We start from the raw sequence: 7486 nt of genomic DNA, 5'->3' as shown, positions 1-7486 counted from the left end.
ACTGGTGAAGTGTTTAGGATGGCTACACTGCACTCCTCTGTTAACTTGATTACTTCAGTGGAGGGCAGTGGTCTTTTGTTGTTGAGGATGTCTTGGAGATACTTCGCGTAGGTAGGCACCTTTATGGCATCTAGCTACAAACTTACCAAACTGCTCATTCATTTTGTCTTTTCGATTTCTGCATGGAAATGGTAGGAGGGTGGTGTCATGAAAATCTTGTTGTAACTCTTGCTCTTGTATCCTAACTTCTATGTCATTCTCCTTCTCCTCTTCCTATACTACCACTGGTGTCTTACCTGTCCTTGTCGAATATTGCAGATCATGAGTAGACTTGCCACCTCTCATGGTTATGGCGTTGACCTTCTCAAGGTTAGTGGCAAAAGGCAGAGCAGAAGCCAACTGGGCTAATTGAGATTCTATCTTTTTATTATAGTTAAGGTTGTCTTTTATGGTAGAAGAAAAACTATCCATTTTATTATTTATATTTTCTAGGACCTTGTCATTAGAAGCAAGCTTTTTAGAAATACTCTCATTAATCCTAGATTGTTCTAAGATTAATTCTCTTAAGGATGGTTTCTATGGATTAGAAGAATTGTAGTAATTACCTAGATACTTATCTTGGTAAGTTGACCGTTGTTGTTGATTCCATCCTTGTCTCTGTTGTTGTGAACCTAAATTGTTGTTGATGATGTTTGCATCCTCCTAATATTTAGGGAATTCAACCCCCAAATATTCCCTACATAAATTTTGAGCAGTTGAATGCATCTTGAATGGCCTGATGATCTTTCTTGTAATTGTCTCATTGTTTCGAGCCAATTCAACAATACGACCATCTTGGTTAACAATGCACACACCTCTTCTGGTACTTCTTCACTCTTATTACATGATTGAATATTGCATGATGACCAGCCTTGATTAGAGGCTATCTTTTCCATAAGAGTTTCAGCTTTTCCAAGGGTGAGTGACATCAATATCCTCCAGCAGTGGCATCGAGTTGTTCATGGGCTTTCTGAGTTCATCCATGGTAGAAACCTTGCATGAGCAACCAATCTTCCATTCCATGATGAGGGCAATCTAAAACATATTCTCGAAAAACATTCCTATGCTTCTAGAATGGTCTCTCCTTTCTGCTATTAGAAGTTTGAAATCTTTCCTCTTAAGGCATTGGTCTTGCCTATAGGGAAAAACTTTTCTAGGAAGGCCTTTGAACACTTTGCCCATGTATTGTTGTGATCTTTGTTAGTGTAGAACCATTGCTTTGCTCTTCCCACAAGTGAGAATGGGAACAAACGAAGTAGTATGATGTCTTGAGTGACGTCCTTCATGACGACCGTGCTACTTATCTCTAGGAAATTCTAAAGATGAGCACTAGCATCTTCATGTGCCTTTCCACTGAATGGGGTAGCTTGCACCATGTTGATGGGCCTTGGCTTGAGCTCGAACTCAAGATTATCGATTTTGAGTTTTGGTCCAGTGCAAATGTTCTCGATGCTTGGACCATATTGATGAGTCTTGCTAGCCATAGCTTCAGAAACTAGTGTTGAGCTTCCTCTTTATTCGGTTGATTCTGATTGATAGAAATTGTTGAATCACAACCAATCCTGCAATACCCTGTATAAGATATGAACAAGGACAAACAAGGGTAAGCCTACTAAAGTAGAGGTTATGATTTTATCAATAAGTATTTATTTGGTCAATTCTCTTAGCCATGTGCCCCTCCCCAGCAACTGGCGCTAGAAATGCTTGTTGACATTTCTTAGCATCACTCTTAACTAAGTTGTCATCCCTAGCATGATGCCAGAAATGTGTTGTTGGTAATTATGAGAACACTTGTAAACTATATGTATATAAGGTATCCACAAGCACACAGATAATATACCATTATAGCATTTCACCTGGGAGTATACCAAGTATCGTTATTTATATTTTATCCACATGGAGGAGCTATGGGGTTGTGTTGGCATAGAGATATTGACAAATATGTATAATTATGATAAAACCACTCTCATGCTATGGCAGGGATAAGTCAAGTGATAAATAAATGATAAGTGTAAGATAATAATGGTGTTCCTAGAGATAGAAATAGACACTCATAAAATGTAGTAAGGCTAAGCAGGAGATTCGTTAAGAGTATAAGATTCCTAAGTCATTACTTATCTACTAAGTCTTTTGTACACCCAAGTATATACACTCTCATCTATAGTATAACTAACGTTGGATCTATGCATAAGGAACATTACTAAGGAAGATTAAGAACAGAGCTTGTCTTCTTCACAATCACATTCTACATGCTCTACAAATGGGGAGTGGACTACAAAGGACTCAACGGGAGTGTCATATCCACGATCTACCACATGACCTAGAGTTCAGAAGGCATCTACAAGGCAAACAATATCTAAGCACCATGCTTACATAATGTCGACCACGTAACTCACTCGAGTACTAAGCTAAGAGCTTTGTGAACATATGCATATATTCATCATCAATCATAACTATATCAAGCATTCAACTAGAGCAAACTAGGAACATAATAAATAGCAACATAATATTGAAGTAGCACAAAGTCATAAATAAAGAGATACAATGGCTATACCTAGTCTCCAAATGGCAAATCTAGAATCCTGAGCAATAGCCCAAACCCTACTTGAACCTTACTAGCTAGCCTATACTAGAAACTTGAAGAATTGGAGCTCTATTCTCTTCTCGCTAGAAACCATAAATTCTAGTCTAATCTTGACTTATGATAGCAGTGCTCTAGAGGGGGCTAGGGGCTGGTTATATAAGCCGGAGCGCCCAACATGAGCTCTTGGATCAAGCCCACTTAAAAGACGGCGTAGATGCATCCTAAGAGGTGGTGGGAAACCTGACATATGAAGGAGGCTGGCAGGTGGGTCCCCTAGGGGTCCGGACGACCTCTAGGTGAGGCTAGCCAGGCCCCACCTAGTAGTGTCTTGGCCCTAGCTTTGGTGTGGAGTCCTCTTGAGTCTTCTGGAACCTTCAGGTGTCTGTTTTGCCACAGATAAGCGTGATTTTATTTGATAATTTGATCCTCCTTGTCGATTTTCTAAAATAACAATACTAAAAATACAGATTCACCAAAACTCATGGAAATTGTTAGTTTAAACCCCTAAGTCTATATTGGTGATCCTTTTTATGCATTTATTCATGTTAAGTTGACGGTTTATGATGGATGGTAACTACCGTCAACAGAAGCCAACTTCAAATCCTTACCTTTCTGCTTCGAAGGTGGAGTTTCTTGAGCCATCACCTATTTCAAAACCAAACCATTCATTTTGCTATGAACTCTACCCTAGCTTAAAATCCATGGTTCAGGCACAACCCTTCTCAATGCTTGATCACAAAAATCCTTGCCATCACCTGCGAGAGTTCGAGGAATTATGTTTGTGCTTGAGCATTTCAGGCATGACATAGGAAACACTAAAGTGGAAATTGTTCCCTTCTCTCTCATGGGAAGGGTGAAGTTATAACACCCCAGTGTTAAGCTTTACATTTGGCATCTGCATTTCATGAGCACAAGCATCATCCAAGTAGTCATGAACATGAGCATATGAAACTTCATCTCATTCTTATACATTATCACATGAAATGTTGATTTTATATATATGCTTATGCTTGTAATCATATGTGACCAATGTATGAGATGGTTGAGGTCATGAAAACACCTTAGACAAGTCTAGGATGGTAAATGGAACAATGTTTGTATTCATGACATAGGCCAAATTTGCTTCTAAGTGTTAGTTTCATTTGAAATGCCATTTTCATGATACTAGTTTGACTAAAGTTGAACAGTAGCTTAGAGTGTTTGCAGTGGCTTTGTGACCTAAATAAAAGTTCTAGTACTTGACTAGGGTAACAACTTTTATTTTTGGGTCAAGGTCTAATTCGGTGCATAGCATGGTCAAAAATAGCTCACAAGTATCAACAAAGTGCTATTTTGAGACTCGTGAAATTTTCGGTGGAAACGATTTTTAGTTTCAATGTACCTCACTTTGGAGCAATGTAGTTTGTTATCTAGTAGGAATTAGATGATGGTTCTTAAAGCAAAGTTGTAGATGGCATGTAGCTCTACAATTTTCATTAATGGAGTTTTTGCATTGGATGAATGGATTAGGAATAATAACATCGTTAATTTGAACTATTAGTCGATGATCACGGCGTCTGAACCACGTCCGCACGCGGCGTCATGGCCGACCGGCCTCAGGCCATGGCCGCCACATGGCGACAGCACGTCGGCGTTGGCTCAGCCGGTCAGGCCAGTGCGCTTGCATAAATGTCATGCCCTTGCTGCTCACTCCGCTCACCCACCCTCGCTTTCTTCCTTTCGCTCTACCTCTCCACAGAGCAGTGCCGCGCTCGTTGAGCACCGCCGCAGCTCTGCCACAGCCGCTCACTGCCGACGTAGCCTCACCGGCTGATTCGTCTCAGCCATAGGTGCTTCACCATCACCTCCACCTCCTTGAGCCACCAGCACCACCTATCAACACCAGGTAGAGCGACATTTTGCCTCACCGTAGCCGCCGTCGTCATCGGAGCACCGCCACGCTCGTGGCTCACCGTGGCCCTGCCATCCCACTCCATCGCATGCCTTCATTTTCTTTGGTCTAGCACCGCACTATAGTATAGAAGCTTAGGCCAGAGTTAGGGATGACGCTACCACTTGACGGCGCCAGAATGAGTCACCACTCCGCGTGCGCCCGCCATGGCCGCCGTGGCACTCGAGCTCGCCGCCGTCGAGTTGGTTCGCTGTCTCCCTCCTTTCTCACGTGCCTTAGGTCGAGTAACCCTAGGCCTCACTAGTGGCATGACGGAGACCCACCTTTCGCCGTTGCTTAACTAGAACAGCGTGAGCACCATCAGTGCTCCATGCGCCGCCGCACGGCCATGCATGCGGCCATGCTCACTGACGCGACCCCGAGCCCTCGCCTACGCCATGTAGCTCCGCTAGGTCACCAGGATGTTTGATTTTCTGATTTATTTTTCATAGATTTGAATGTATGTTTTGAAAATTCATATCTAGAGCTAGGAGTGTCCATTTTTGGTGATCCAAATTTTGTTGGATTCCTCATGAAGTGTAGTATTTTATAAAAATATGAGATGCACTAGTTTATGGTATTTTTTTGGAGTAAAATGTAGCTAGATTATTGCTTTTTAAATGGTTTCTATCTTGTAAAATCCATAACTTGAGCTAGAAAGGTGATAAAATTGTTATTTCAATTTTGCTGGTCTTATGTTGACATGCTCTAACTATGGAAAATACTAAACTTTCAATGGTCATACTTTGAATATGGTCTTCATATTTAATCCTAATTGATTGCTAGTTTATAATGAAATTAATTGGGGTAAAAATACATAACATATGATCATGCCAATTTTTACATAGTATTCTTATGCTTGGAGGAATGTAAGAAAAATATTAAATATGTTGCTCGACACTTTTCACTATGCTAAACTATTTTTGCTAAAATAAGCCTATATAATTTGCTATTTTTGTAAAGGTAGTTATACTTAGCCAAATGGCATGAAAATTGTACAATAAGCGATTAAGGTCATTTGTAGGCTACTGTAATTTTCTCAAAAGTTATTAAGCAATGGAAATATTTATTCTTTAAATCACCATATTACCTAAGGAAATTAATAAATGAACATAAATAAAATAGTTATGTTTAACCATGATGTTTTCTATGGTGCTTGCGATGCATATGATCTGTTGATGATGTTCGTTAGGCTTAAAAGCAATTGGATATAGCAACTAGTTAATTATTGTTTTATAATTCAACTAGATGGCTGCATGTATATTTTCTGTTGTGGTGATGATTTCATGATGATAATGGTCTTTTCTTTAAAACTTGTGAATGACAAAGTTGTAGATAACTTACTTATACACCTGGTGTTAAAATTTCATAGTCATAGGCCTTAAGGTTTATGAATTATAGCTGTTAGAATTCTGCTGTTAGAAATGCTTGCTCTCTGGACTGATCTGAAAGATTGAATTGTTTGACTTATGTAACTATTGAATCACATTAAGATGATTAAAAGAAAGTTGTAGGCAATTTCATAAGCTTTCCTAGAATGTCCATAACCATTTTATTTTGATGTCTATAACTCTAGTTATGATCAAAACAAGTTGCTGCTGTCTTTTAGTCCAGACAATGATTTAAATAAGTGTTTGTTTAGTTATTAGAAAAGAGATATGCACCTACTCAATAAAATACGATGCAACTTGTTATTACTTTAATGCAAAGCTGTTGAAAACACTTGGGAGGATGCATTTACCACATTATATCATATTATACACATCATCATATATGCATTCGTGATATCTTATTTCATGCTCATGCATATAGGACCCTCTGAAGAAATAACTCTGTTGGAGTTCAACGAAGAAGAGAAGGAGGATTAGTAGGAGACAGCCTCAGGCCGCAGCTCTAGGAGAAGAGGAGCAAACTCTTGAAGATCTTCCTGAGTGCCCGGATCACCAGCCAACCTCTTTCCTCAAAGGCAAGCCCCAGAGCATTCTAAGTCTCCCATGTTTTACGAAATATTACTTGAGTCCTTTATGTTTGATGCATTAGGTTATATGAGTTGATTGGAAACACTTAATGCATAAAACTACCTTGTCCAGTTACATACACCTTTAACCCTGTGTTGGTATAGGATTGAATATATGCTTAGCCATGCTTAGACCGGTAGAAGTCAGGTGATTTCCTATCACCAGCGAGATATAGGTGGATACCAAAACACGATTGGCTATATTTGCTATCAGTAGAAAAGAACCATGGGGTAATTTAAATGAAGGCCAAGCGGAGTCTATGTGTGGGTTGACTCATGTGATTTCGTCTATGTTAATTAAGGACCGTACCGTTGTTGGCACTTCTGACAAGATTGAACGCATACCTCTCACTTAGCTAGCCGGATAACTCGTTCCAATTGTGAAGCCAAGTAGCTCAACTCAGGCTAGGGCCCCATTCTATAAAAGTGTGCACTCTGGATGGTAGTAAGGATGTGTGGGGAGCCAGACATGTGCCCAAGGGCAGGCCAGGCCAGAACATCCTAGCAGCTAGGTTGTCCCTGATTGTGCGGCGTTTGGTGAACCCATGAAAAGTGGACCTAAGTTGTACCAAAGGTGACCTATGGTGACTGTTGATCTGATCTGCCTAGGTTTGTGTTAGGAATAAATTCCCAGCTGGTTGAAATCGATTCAAATCATTCGTCTCTCCTGGACAGTTAGAAACTATGTTATGGAATTTGATGGTTTGGATGAACATGGAATTACTACACTGACTATGGTTACTATTGTATGCTAATAATTGATTTACCACATGTTTGGCATAGGTTAGTTGCTAATCTAGAGATGAATAGCTATAATTAACTTGATAACCAAATTATAATTGTACAATTGAGTTAGTCGCTTTTTATACAAAATGTTATCAAGCTACCTCCACTTATAAAGCCTTGCATAATCCTT

General features: G+C 39.8%; 1 non-coding gene across 1 annotated transcript; it reads left to right on the top strand.

Moving 5' to 3' along the window:
* Window positions 1-1056: 1056 nt before the first annotated feature.
* On the top strand, window positions 1057-1164 carry LOC136461995 (small nucleolar RNA R71). Its single transcript, XR_010760526.1, has one exon. It is a non-coding gene; the product is annotated as a small nucleolar RNA R71 (small nucleolar RNA).
* Window positions 1165-7486: the final 6322 nt, after the last annotated feature.

The sequence above is a fragment of the Miscanthus floridulus genome, chromosome 6, assembly GCF_019320115.1.
Source record: "Miscanthus floridulus cultivar M001 chromosome 6, ASM1932011v1, whole genome shotgun sequence".
Lineage (NCBI taxonomy): Eukaryota > Viridiplantae > Streptophyta > Magnoliopsida > Poales > Poaceae > Miscanthus > Miscanthus floridulus.
Note: the sequence above shows the minus strand (reverse complement) of the source record. Positions and strands in the feature narration are given on the sequence as shown.